Source organism: Micrasema longulum, unplaced genomic scaffold (assembly GCF_059751315.1).
Source record: "Micrasema longulum isolate JH-2025_06_02 unplaced genomic scaffold, ASM5975131v1 h1tg000377l, whole genome shotgun sequence".
NCBI classification, from domain to species: domain Eukaryota; kingdom Metazoa; phylum Arthropoda; class Insecta; order Trichoptera; family Brachycentridae; genus Micrasema; species Micrasema longulum.
The window spans coordinates 501,894-516,860 of record NW_028277578.1 but is presented as its reverse complement, the minus strand read 5'-3'; the positions used below and the strand labels follow the sequence as shown (position 1 = coordinate 516,860).

At 28.9% G+C, this 14,967-nt stretch overlaps 1 protein-coding gene across 1 annotated transcript in view; it reads left to right on the top strand.

Moving 5' to 3' along the window:
* The first annotated feature begins 243 nt into the window (after positions 1-243).
* LOC148282092 (frequenin-2) overlaps positions 244-14,967 on the top strand; it is a 374,474-nt gene continuing 359,750 nt past the window's right edge. The window contains exon 1 of the mRNA XM_088225644.1: positions 244-505. The gene's annotated coding sequence lies outside the window, so the exon portion shown is untranslated. The remainder of the gene's footprint in view (positions 506-14,967) is intronic.

Below are 14,967 nucleotides of genomic sequence, written 5' to 3'. Positions count from 1 at the left end.
GGGAGGAAAGAATTAAAATTATATTTTTGACTGTGGATGTGCTGACCGGCCACGTCTCGGAGTGAATAATCCTCACCATACTTGAAAATGCCGATGACGTATAGATAAGAATAGAGGGTTGGGGGGAAGCAGTAGTTATGTTATGTAGGCTTTAAAGTAGGGGTAGACGCAGAGCGCGTGCGTCAACCGAAGCCCGCGCTTCGCTCTCCAAAGCCAAGCACTCCTTTCGCGTCCTGTAAACGAAACTTACGTAACGCTCGTTGCGTAGCCGTATTTCATTTCGCCAAACTTCTTTTCAATGATCATTTATCTCTCGACAGTAAGAATTTGACTCGTCGTGAATAAAAGTACCCCTAATTTAAAGTCTTCTTTCAAAATTATATTTTTCATCTTTGTTTATGCCGTCAACTTCTCAGTGACTTGTCAGTGATAACTTAACTTTCTTCTTCAAAGATCTCTTTATAGTTCGCGAAAAGGCGCTCGTCTGAAAGTCGGCGAATTTAAGGTTAGTAATTTTAAAACTTTTACTTTTTAAGGAATTTTGCAAGCTGCGCACTATTTTACAATTTTTGCTGTTGCTTGAAAAAAAATGCTCCCGTTTATATGAATATAAAAATTTTAACAATTGCTTACATTTAATGGTATATAAAGTTGTTTTTTAACTAAACTTTTATTGAATTCTCCTTAATGACCCTTTAGAAGTAATCGATCCCGAAAATGTTATTTAAGTGTTGACGTAGCTGCTTAAATAAGTTTTCTGAAATATGTATTAATCTACATATAAAATAATATATAATACAATAATTTAACAGCAAAATTGTAGCATCTTTACATTTTTAAACCACCATCGCATGATTAATAAGCAGTTTAAAAATATTTTGCGATTATCATGCTTATGTCAAATAATGCTTTTGTATCCTAATAATGTTTACTTTACATTTCATTTGATTTGTAATAACTCTTTTTATTAGAATTTGAGTATTTCGTGTATTATTTTCGTTAGTAAAAAACGCACTCCGATTTTTTTTACTGGCCATTGTGTATTCCAACATTATTGCCTAGTTTTATATAACCTTTATCTAAATACCTTTTTAAAATATAAGATAATCAATGTCATGGTGAATTCAGTTCCGGTTTAGCTGATAAAAATCTTTTCTTATTATAACATATTCTTAAAACGCAGAAAAATATAGTTTATTTTCGCGACCTATTGTACTCAAGAATAAAGTTGAACATGGATTAGCAAAATCTTGGACCAAAAATAATGACATATTTAAAACCTTTAAGTTTCGCTGATATATAATAGTTTATGAAATATATCTAATAATAATATAATAAACAATTAATTTTTTACATGAACAAATAACTTTTAAAGCCATTATTGATGTTCTAAAATTAGCATCCTTTATGATATCATAACTTAAATTTAAATATAAGTTACACATTAAAAATCCTTGGTACAATTCTGTTTATTTATTCAACCAATTATCACTTTCATCTTCTAATAAGCATCTTCAAAATATAGGTAATTATATCATTTCAATGGAATTCTATCAAGAAATGTCAATAAATAACTTAAATCAAAGGATCCCATATATTCACATATATGTACATACATACATTAAATTATTAATGTATGTGTGTACTCGTATATGAGTACAATAGTACATAAATATATTTATTTTTACTTTTCTTTTATTTATGAGATATTTTTTAATTTAATTTTTAGGCCAGGGTGTTTTGAAAATTTTACATCGATTAATAAGGTGGTTGATGGGTTTCTTCATTCAAGTTTTTTTTTATATTAAATAAAACATTGTTCAATGAATCCACTTGTACTCACTACAAATTGTCACATACACCCTTTACTCGCACAGTCATACACATCCTTACAATATATATTCACCCTCACTTACATATACAAAAATAATACTAATACACTAAAAAAAGTACTTAGCATAAATAGTATTATGTTACAATAAAAGTTATCCTCATAATGTAATCGAGACACATTTTACATATATATTTCTAAAGACATATAGAAAGTGTTGTATTAATTCTGTAATGTGTTTTGCTTTAATGAGAAAAAATAGATAATAGGTAGGAGGTATGTATAGATTAAAATGGATTTTTTTCTTTGCTCCTGTCAGAAGAGGATAATAGGATCAAGTTATATTCGCATCTCATATGTCGTATCTTTTAATATAAATACCTACTTGTCAAATAAGTGTCAAAGCGATATTGTGAAATATTGGAGTATGTACAATCCAGCGTTTTGAAAAATAAGGCTTTACGACTATTATATTTACACAAAGTTTTATTTTTCTATGGGCTGTTCTATTTAAAATATTCCGTCGATTCAAAAACGATAAAAATATAATACATAAAATAAAGACAGAAACCTATTTTTTTACTGTCGGTACATTAGAAAAAAAATACGCTTAAGCAATTTAACTTTTTAGATTTTTAATCATTCTTATCCCTTTCTCCCAAAATATTTTCGTTTTTGATTTACCCAAATATTTCACAAAGTTGATATGTTTAATACATACATATATTTTTCTTTCGAGTCCGTTTTTAGGAAAGTAAGAAATAAGTTTTTTTAAATATGGGAAATAGAACAGGATTAGAAGCATGAACCTTTGGGGCAGTACTATGCTACCTCAACTGCATCATTATACGATATACACAAGATATCTCAAGAAAATCCCTATGAGAAAGAAAATCTAGGAATTTACTTGATTCTTTTTTTCTTTGAAGAAATAAGGCTTTACAACTTACTTTATATTTTTGAAGCTTGTCAGCAGGTGGAAAAGGGGGGATATGGAAAGAAATTTTGAAAAATACACCACAACACTCAGACTAATTGAGAACAAATCTTTCTTAGATTTTTTTCTCACAACTGTTAGGAATCGAACCCGAGCAGCCAATTTCACAGATGCGCTATGAAAAATAAAGGTCGGTTTTGGATAAAAAGTTAACAACTGTGTGATTTTTAGAGGTATATAAAAAAATACTCGAATATCAAATAGTTTTAAAAGCTACAAATCAATTAAATTTTATAATTATATTTTTATTTCCACACAATAAAATATTAAAAATAGCATCGAAAACAAAAAAAAATGGTGTTTATTTGATTATAATATGTATACAAACGAATTATTTTAATATCGATAGGTTATAATTATTTTTATAAAATGACAAATACCCATCAATAATATCAATCAATGATTCGATAGTGAATAACAAATTAATTCAAAAATATTTTTCATAAATAGTCTACATTTGAAACCGCCATAGATAGCGGTTTTTAGTTTTCTGACTTTAGTCACATTTTTCACAATTATTTCATGATAGGCAAATTTTGGAAGTTCATTTTTATACTTGTTTTTATGAATACCCAGACTACAAAACTTCATCAAATGTACGGGAAATGCATGTGACTCTTAAAAGTCTCGATGAACTTTCGTTTTTTTAATTTTTTTATTATAGGTTTATTGTATAATTATTTCAATGTATCGATAAAAAAAAATGTTTTACTTGTTTTATGATGTCAAGGAGGTAATATTTTTATATAAATATATTACTTTATATCTATTCCTCCCAAGTTTAAAAGAAATAAACTTTTGAAGTGAACATATTTAAAATGGTATCCGTAAAAAAATACAGTTTGTGGCATTGAAAAAAATGTATTGTATTTACCTTTTTTTTAATTTGACATTATTTTATAGTTTGACTATTAAATTATTAAAAATATATATTAAAATGTGTCAGTAGCAATATTGATATAAATCGCTTATGATATGTTGATGTTCTACAATTTTCCATAGTGCGACGTCTGTCTTGGCCCACTATTGAATATTTTAAGTACCGTTAACGCTTACGCAATGTGTAAAGCAACATTTTTTTTCCAGTAATTTTCGAACATCTATTATTTATTAATTATATATTGATACCTACGTAAATCGTTTTTAATCATCCAAAATAGGTCAATAATGTTTGTAAAGCTGCCATGTAAATTGCTCGGACTTTTGTCGACGTTTCGACCTGCGGCCATCATTTGGACTGATGCTAATTTTTAATGCAAAATTATTATTTTGTTTTTTTTTTGTGATCCATATATATTAAACTAACAAGGTTTTAGTTACTTTTCATCCACATAATAATGTATAGGGCATAAATTATTACAATTTATCCACTTTATACGGCAAACTGCATTTAAAAACTTGAGTCTCCTTGGGGTGCCCATACAAAAAATAAATACCCGTTACCGAATTAGAAAAACTGTCTAATCTGTATATCTAATCTTTCAGCAAAAAAGGGTAATCCAGAAGTATATTCGTATATTAGTACTTACAAAAATGTTTTAATATGTTTTAGCATATTTCTTCGATTTTTATATGTTAAACTAATTGTTTTTGTTTTTTTCTTTCCTTCCTGTTTTTTTCCGTAGTATCAAATACAAAAAAATATGTGTTCATTGTTTTATACGTGTACAACATTATGTCTGTTCTCTTATTTTTTAATCTTAATAAAAACTTATGTCTGAGCACACGATGAGAAACTATTATTAATTTTATAGTTAATCAGGACAAATATACAGGACTTTATGTGTTAATTTTTATTGTGTGTTTAATATTGTAAAAACATTTGTATTTAATTAAACAAAGACTCTATTAATATTTTATTGTTAATTAAATTATACTGTTATAAATTGCTATCAATGTATAAATGATTCGATTTATTTTATTTATTGACAATTATTGATGAAGTTCCGTTTTAATTTCCATCCCAACTCAACACAGGGCTATATTTTTTTGTAATAACTGTCTTGGTATGAATCAATAAATAAAATGTTTTTTTTTTAATAAAGTAATAACTTATATTTCGATGTAAGTAACAATTTTATAATTCATCGCACCCTTTATACTTCCATTTATAAATTATATAAATGAGCGCTATCCTCTTACTGGCATTTTCAGACTGGTTTATAATACAGTGTTGAAATATTTAATACAAAGCAAATATTATTTACTAAATTAAATAGGTACATTTAAAAACAAGTCGAAAGCAATACACACAATATTTTTAAGTGCATAGGAACTTTTGTACAAAAATCTTTTATCTAAATTTACAGTAGTTTAAACCTTAAGGTTTGTTGAAACATTGTAATAAAGTGATAAGCGACAAATAAATCTGTGTTAGATTGTGAACTTTTTCCGACGGGATATTTTTTACAATACATGTGTACAGAGATTAATTGCTATATATCTCGACTAGCTAATAGTTTCCTATATTTAGTCAGGGCATTTTATGTTTCATATTATATTTTATTTGGTGGTGAAATATCCGAATCAAAAAAACTAATATTCAAACAGAATTATAAATTTTAATGTACAAAAAAGTTTTAGATATAAGGCAATATAAATAAAACCGGCGGAAATTAAGTCAGTCAGGGTAATGATCTGCGTATTTTCCACCGGCTCACCATCTTACTATGATTATAGTGCGTAATTTATTCAGCGCAATTTATACATACAATTTATACATTTTTGTGAAAATCACCAGAAGGGCGCTGCCCAATAAATATCCCAACACGTCTTGCAGCTGCATAGTGCATTGACGGTTGGGATTCTAGTTCGTCGTTTCCAATTATAATTTAATTCAATACCACATAATATATAGAAGCTAGATTCCACCGTGTCTTGCAGCTACAAAGCGTATAGACGGTATGATACCATTACATAATTTAAAAATTTAGTTTTTCTTTTTAAATTTATTTCAACAGAGAGGGAAAACATTTTTGAGAAGGGAATATGGAAGTCTAGGCATTTACTGGGCTTATGACCTGTCATTGGCTGGTTTAAGTTGCCACTTTACACACTGTGTAACATTCACCATTCTGCCCATGTTTGAACATCCACATTTCCTCAACTCTTCCATCTGTTGACTTCTCTGAAGTAAAAGAGCTGAAACCTTTATCACGTGGGTGATATTCATCCGGCTGAACCAAATCACCTACTAGGCAACGCCTGAAAACAATTTTCCAATTTTTATACTTCTTCTTTTACCAGGTAGTAATTCAACAATGTTTGATTATGTCCAAATGCTTGCAGACTGGCTGGATTTCCTCCCTAGGGAGTTGTTCATATTTAAATTTATTTCAACAGGGAGGGAAAACATTTTTGAGAAGGGAATATGGAAGTCTAGGCATTTGCAGGGCTTATGACCTGTCATTGGCTGGTTTAAGTGGCCACTTTACACACTGTGTAACATTCGCCATTCTGCCCATGTTTGAACATCCACATTTTCTCAACTCTTCCATCTGTTGACTTTTGTGAAGTAAAAGAGCTGAAACCTTTATCACTTGGTCACATTTAGTTTTTCAGTTATTTTTTTCAAAATCGTTTACATTTATAAATTGTAATATTTTTTTTCAAATCCTTGTATTTATTGCAATTGAGAGACGTATTTATTTCAAGGTTCTAAATTTAAAAAATATTTAGGTTCAATACCGTAAAATGCCTCTGAAAAGAGGCAGCTCTACTTTTAAGTACCCTAGATTTAATGCTCTTGAACATCGTGTTTAAATATTTTGTCGGGTTCTTTTCTTTACTGAAAAAAATGTATTACCTACATAATATTTAATCGGTCTCCAGTATCAGAAAGTAAAAGTCTTATACCACGTAGTCGATAATTTAAATAAAATATCTATAAAACCGGTAACGGTCCCGTGGTAATGTCGCGGATTTTAAAGTTCATACAGCTCTCAATTCCCATTTTTAGCACAATTATTTACGACTTATGTAAATGCTACAAAAATTTCATCAAACGATTAATAATTTACATGATACCATTATTAATGTTGAAAATACATTGTACCTATTAAAAAATAACAGTTTTTACTTGCAAAAAAGTACATCTATTAAGGCTGTAGTCTGGTAAAACGAACGCAAAATTAGAAAATCATACGATTTTGCCAATAATTGAAAATAATAATTGATCGCGCAATAATTGAAAAACCTAAATTAGATAAAAACAATATTTTTTAAGGTATTTCTGTTAAAAAATTTACTTAAAAGTTTTACGAAACTAAAATATAATTACTTTTAGACTGGCAGATTACGCCATTTCAAATTTAGACTAAACTTGGGTATCTGGGATCTCAATAAAGACTAAGTATTGAACAAAAATTTGTGGTAATAATTTAAAAATAATAAATTAAACATGAAAGAGGCTAAAGCCAAATTAAAGTTTTTTGATTTTGAAAATAAATTCAAGCATTTTAAATCACGTACATTTTTGTGTCATTTTTTTTATTTCTACTTTAAATTATGCATTCGGTAATACTTAAAAAAAATAACATTTTTTTAAAATTGTATTCTTTTTTCGAAAAAAGAAGATAATTCTGGTTGTAACATTCAATTGAAAACAATATCTTAATGATTTTTTATGACCTTCAGATCAGCCCTTACTGAAAACGATTACGACACATAAATTGTATATCTAATTTATGTTTTTTTAATATATGTAATATCTAATGTATGTTTTTTTTTATATTATTATTGCGAAATTAAAAAAAAAAAATTCGTTTTAAAATGGGAAAATTGATTTCCTAATTTTCGTTCGTTTTACTAGACTACAGCCTTAATAACTTTACTTTCATTGTGACGCATTTTATTGACAGATTTTTTTTATTATTTCACATCTGGCAGTTTTTCACCAAAAAGGATCTTATCCCATCGAAACCTTTAGAGAAAAACTAACGTTTATCGATAAACTAAATTTGTGTGAAAATTTAAATACTGAAAAAATTCCATCGGAATCGTAATTTAAACATTTTTTTTTCTGAAAAGCTTCTTAAGCTTTTAATTTAGAGGCTTTTTAGCAGGTGGAAATAGGAGGATATGGAACGAAGTTATAAAAAATACACCACAACACCCGAACCAATTTAGAAAAATTATTTCTTTGTTTTTTTTTTGCTACTAGCGTAAATTGAACCCGCGACTCCAGCTTCACAATTAGACATCCAACCGACTGCCCCACGATGCCCGCCTTGATCCACTATCGACTTTTTAAAGTACACTTAACGCTTACGCAGTATATAACATAACGTTTTTTTCTGAGTCTGTCTTATTCTTAATTCTGTGAGTTTTACTATGTAATCGAGGAGGTCAATTAATATTCTATACGAATATTTTAATTTTTGTATAGACAAATTAGAATGACTTCATTAAATTACTGACCGACCTTCATAACGTAAAAAAGTAAAAATGGGATTGTTTAAAATTTCAAAGTAAATGCTTGAGTGTTTTTTTTAAATTCCGTATCATGCATGCTAGCAGAACGTACTAACCGATACATTACCGGGCGGACACGAAGTTTTCCGTACACAATATGAATATGTAATCTGTAACCAAAATAATCTTTTTGGCTGTTGTTTTTATTTTACAATTATTTTTGTTTTATTTTTCCCGAGCTCTTTATATTTATCTTACAGGAAATTAGATTCAATGTTCGAAAACGATTTATTACTGCGTACGTTTCGTATCTAATGGTAAATGGGTTTTGAATTTTGAACATTAAACGCAAATCCCTGATTTATTTGGCAATGATAAAGATTTCGGCTTCATTTTTTACGAGAGATTTACATTTTTGGTTATTTATTGGTAAGATTTAGATACAAAACATACACAGCTATTAGATACTTAATAAATATGTTTTAATAAAAGCAAAAACGCTCAAGTTATTTTGTATGCGCGATTTCAAAGTATTATTGATTCCGAAATTTGTTTACAAGTCTAAAAATGTAACCTTCTTAGAGCAATTTTTGTTTTTATGCCCCAATGTCTAAAATGTGTAGATGAGTCAATTCGTCACAACTTGGAATTTTTAGGGATAGATCTTCAGGCTTTTCATAAATCTCTTCGCCATTAACACAGTGTGGGATGAAGATGGATTGGCATTCGTTAGTTTGAAGTATTATATGTTGATAGTTTTTATGAATATATTGTATACCATTATTTTATTGCCCTTGTTTGTCCTCGTTACACAGTTTTATGTTCTTTTTGTCCAGTTTCTTGTACATGTGTTTCTTCATGTAACTGTTGTTATTGGCTTAAGCCGTATTTAAAATAAATAAATAAGTATTTTTGCATAATATACATCTGACCTCTATTAAAAACTATATTTATTTCTTAATGGTGAGGAAGAATTTTTAATTTTTTTGTAAGGAAATAATGGGTAACTTATTTTACGTGATCTATCATTGGCTAGTGTAAATGAACAATTAATACATTGAGTGTGATTTGACGACTTCACATTATGCATTAAAATTTAATGAACCCTACCTTTGTAAATGTCTATTGTTGCAAACTCCACTCTCGAACTATCAGTAAGTTGTTTAGTAAGCTCGCTGAGCGTAAATAACTCTGCGGAAATTGCAAAGTAAATCGTTCCGCGTTGCATAAAATAAAGCAGTCTATTTATTTATAAAATCAGTGTAATACTACATTTTCTTCAATATATAACAATATTTATCCCATTAATGCTTTGTTCAATACTCGTACATATAATGATGTGTATGCAAAATTAATGAATTCAATAAAAAAGTACATTTTAACTTTCTACTTAAAACATTCAAATTTATACGAAAACCTTTTGATAAAGACTAGATTTCACCCTCTAGAGAGCAATACGTAGGCGGATTCGGTTATATAAATCTCACCCGTATCAAGAAAAGTTTTAGCTCTTTAACTTCATAAAAATGAACAGATATATGAATTTAAGAAATACGGATGTTCAGTCATAGGAAAAATGATGAATGTTTCAGACCTTGCAAATTCCTGGGCTTTCATATTCTCACTTTTAAAATGTACTTCACTCTGTTATTATAAGTAAATGTTTAAAATCCTTTTGAATTCCACTGGAAACGATAAATAAATGTGTTTAAATAAACTACATAGTAATAACCCCAGATAGTTTTGCTGAGTTCGTTTTGCGTGTTTTTAGACAAAATGGCGTATTTCAATTTTCAACGTCAAAATCAATCATCATAAAAACCACTGAAAACATACGTTTCATTGAACCGAAATCCATTTGAATTTCAATTAAATACCGGATTTCAATTCATACTTATTCCATCTCTTTTTTCATTTTCAATAATACAAAACGGCGCTTATATTCACATTAAACATCAATTTGAATGTTTGATGATATTTATTTAATACTAGTAATGATAAACTAAAAATCGTGGTTTCCTTTTTTTCGTTAAATTCCAAAATACTCTACGTGTTTAAAAATAACGAATCAAATAAGTAATAAATAAATGGTTTTCATTTTATTGCAAGTAAAAGAGATCAATAAAACAATAAACATTCATATAAAATATTCTAAAACTAATGCCATAATATTTTTTAATCACACCATTTCACTGTTGAGGTAGATAAAAACCTTTTTATATATAAAAACCTTTTTATATATAAAAACCTTTTTATATATAAATTTATATTTATTTATTGATACAAATATACATATCACAAAATTATAATAACGTATCCCTAACTTTATGGGTCCAGGAGCCCTGTTTTGAGTTGGGATACAACATAATGGAAAATTGAGGTATGCATATTATTAAAGAATACCAAAAACAAAAATTATAATATGAGCGTTAATTTTAATTCTGTACAACATGATTAAGAGTATAAAAATTTATGCAATGTCTCGCCGCGGTCTCCTGCAATGATCTCATCCCTTGGACGAAATTCAAACTTTTACACTTCTGAAAAAGGTTTTCGTTTTGGAGAAAACTTAATTTGTTCATCCAGGACATTTCACACTCTTGGGGCCACAAAAAAGAAGTTATTAATTAATTGTACCCCAAAAGCGCGTATCTTAGAAGAAGAAAAAACTACACTCTTCCACTATTTACCCCTTTTGATCCATTTCCATTGATTATGTCGACATCTGACATGACCAGATTTACAGTTTTGATTTACCTGATCATTTTTTAAATTTTTTGCACATAATGTAAATAGTTCATTTGCGGGCTTATTGCTAAATGGCAACTTCTTCCAACCAACCGATAAAATTAAAGGTTTTTTTACATAATTTAAGTTACAAAACATATGCAATAGAAAATACAATTTAAAACGCTAAAGACGTACAAAAATTGAAATAACTGTATTTTTATGTAAATTATCTTAAATAAATACTTTTACTCGGTGGAAAAGGGGGATAAAGATAAAAAAAAGGGGGAGAGATTAAGGAGGAGAAGAGAGATGTTTCTTCGGACGCGATTTAAAGAGCGAGTAGTATCATCTTTGATAGTGGATGGGAGATGCTTCTCCAGTCGAACCGCATTATAACAGAGCTATCTCGACTCTCCTGTCTCCATTTATTTTTGCCAGATGAACCATTCTTTCATCATCTATTTTGCATATCTAAAAAAAACACAAACACACTTCTACTCTTACTCTGATACAAATATACACAAACACACCCTTTTGTTAAAGCATAATTTATGATGTATGATTTTTATTTACAAACTTTGCTGGTATGTCTTTAAATCTTATCTTTATTGTGTCATTTAATCATTGTTGACTGTTCCGGTAATATAAAATAAAAATAAAAATTCAATCGCGAATCTGGTAATATTTTACATGTAATAAAGATAGTGTTAAAACAATCATAAAAATATTAATTTAGACACTAAATAAAATTATAACATTACCGAAACCGCTGCATAAAAACAATTGTAGATTGAAATTCAATGATAATTTTTTTTTTTTCTTTTATCAACCTCTTTAGGGTAAGAAATTTATAACCATGTATTTTCTCACCAAACCTAAAATTCTTATCAACTATTTACACCCAAAAATCCCTTTATTTTCTACAACATCACTCAAATAAACTCGTTTTGGGTGTATATAAAACAAAGCAATTTTGTGGAATTCCCGAAACTCGCAAAAGATCTCAATCATCTCTCGGCCGGAGAGATTTATCACGCATTATGAGTACCCTTTCTAAACCAATACTCTTTCCTGGATCCGTTTTTCACTGCCTGAAAGCCTTTCTGGCACTCCTCGACATTTGTGACCCGAACGGGTAGAGGTTCAATTTTCACTCATAAATGCCACCACTTTAAGGCGATTGGAACTACAACTGAAATGTTCGTAAACTGCAAACGATGTAAAAAGGTTTTAGGTATCAAAAACATTGTTCACTTTGTGATATGACACTTTTTACTATATGTTTATACATTTATAAACGCAAAGTATGAAATGGTTATGTTTCAAATCTATCTAAATGTATATATATATATATAAAAATACGACTGTTTTTCTTAGAAGCAGAGAAACTTTATTTTCTAAAACCTTTATTTTTATTGCAAAAAATAATTTAACCGTTCATATAAACGATATTTTTAAAAATAGAAACCTCAGAAACGAGGTCATTTTAAATTTTGGAAATGCAATATAAAAGTAGAGTTCCTCTTAAAAGTTTATATGTTCTTTGAATACTATAATTAAAACTTAAAACGGTGTCATCTTTTTGTAGATTTAATGATTTTTCTATTAAAACAAGATCAAAGAAACTTCTTAAATATATTGTTTATTTTATTTTTAAACTTGCTTGCTACTTCAAGTCACTACCCTTGTTTTTTTTGAAGTTATTAAGATCTGTGAAATACTGTCCTGTAAAATAATTTTTTTTTTTGCTAATTATTAGTAGCAAACATTTTTTTTTATTATTTGTAATTACGAATTCCCGTTAAAACGGTCATTCCATTAGCGACGCCCTAAAAACGTCACGATTCATGTTTATTTGTTTCTGTCCATTCAAATTTGTTAAGAACATTGTCACGAATCTTGATGTCACAACCACTAAGGCCAAACATGTTGCGTTTTTCTTTTTATGTATGAAAACATTTCTCCACAATATCCATATTGATTTCGGAAATACCATTAATTATTCTAAATCTATCTCAGATATTTAAATTGGTTTTCGTTGTATGTAGAATTTACCTATAAGGCAAATAAAAATAACACTGGAATGGACGTTTTTCCGTGGGATCAAAAAGAAAAATATATTTATTACGTTAGCAAAAAATTGTTACCAGTGTTAAGAGTGAATACTTTGAAGAAGCAACGAATTACAGTACTTGTCATACCGTTTTCAGGACAGAAGTGAAGAGGGAAGTATTGTGACGTTCAAGCCCTTCTTGTATTTGGCACTGTGCCCTCTTCACCTAGAGTTTAGGGGAAGAGGCAAAGTAAACGAGTGTTAGCATCTAAGTTTGTTGCAACAGATAAAAAGACATTGTTGAGGAGAGAATATGGAGGTCTCGACATCAACAAAGCTTATGACCTGTCATTTGGTGGTTCAAGTGGCTACGTTCCAACGTTGAGGAAATGTACTAGTAGATGTTTGAACAAAGGTAGAACGGGAAATGTTACACAGTGTATAAAGTGGTGACTTAAACTAGCCAATGACAGTTTATAAGCCATGTTAATACCTTTACTTCGGTATTATTTTCTTAAAAATGTTTTCCCTCTCTGTTACAACCAATTTAGATATTAATAAATCTCTCGGGAGGAAATCTTGCCTGTCTACAAACATTCGTACTCTCAATATATTTATTTGTTACATGTATCATCAATACGAGACTGAATTTATTTGCCACGCATTTATTGTTAAAATGTGACATTTTGCTTTCTTCCATTTGAGTGTCATAGATTGATTATTTTACAAATGTCTTTCTAAGGGTCTTTTAAACTCGTCGAGGTTTTCTGAGACATATATTCTTTAAAGTAGATGTTGTTTTCTTTAACCCTTTATAAGACGTATTTGTGTTGATTTACGTCTTGCAATTCTAATAAAAAAGGTTATTTTCATCAAGATAATAAACCTATTACATTTTAAAAAAAGCTGAATGGAAGGCTGATCTACCAGTGTGCGTTATTACAATACTTTTGTGAAATTAGACTTAATAAATACAACATTTTTGAAAATATATACCTTAATTCTGGTGGTGTATTTGATATTTATGTTTTACTTTGTTCCAGTTCCTATAACGAGTTAAGTCGAAAATTATATCATTTCGGAAAATGACTTCCCTGTTCGGTTTTTCATTTACCTCGGTTTCAATACACTTTTTACTACCCAAGTATCAATCAAAAAAAAAAGTTAAGCTGTATAAATGTTTATGACTTGTTTTATGTAGGTATCTGATATCATGATTTTTAAAAAGTTTAAATGAAAAATACATTTAGTTTTTAAAAATAGAACCATGTTAAAGTAACGGCGGCGCGTATTCAATAAATATGTATTTTAAATTTTTCAATATTTTGCCGAAAACATTTAAATACTTTTCATCAATATCGAAAACATATAATATTCGAATCGAAGTTTACGAAATTATGAGAGTAATTTTTAGCACTCAATATGTAAAATACTTTTGGGTGTTAATGATAGTTTTTTACGGCACATAATGATAAAATCTATGTCAGTTTTGGCACAGTGCAGAGAAATTGGTGCCAGATGGAACGTTATCATATAAAAGTAATTAAGTATGGCTAGTTAAAAAGTTGGATGAATAATAAATTTTTATTTGAATCTCACTAATGGCAAAAATTTACAAAATATAAATCAAATGTTTACACTTATTGATTACGCTGACTTTGAATGACTTGATAAACCACTAAAATACAGAATATCTGGATCATCTATTGTTGGTGATCAGTCTTACGCTTTATATGCCAGTTTGGAGAGAGTTATATGTTACATTGACAGCCACCTCCACTAACCCAGATTCGTTCTAGGGGTCTTGTTGCAGCTTTATTCAGCCACTTATATTTGGAGACGCTATTTCGCTAATAATTTAACTGGTCGAAAAATAAACATAAATTAAAATAAATTGAAACGCCTTTCAAATGAAGTCTTGCTCTGGCCTTTATACTATTTAAA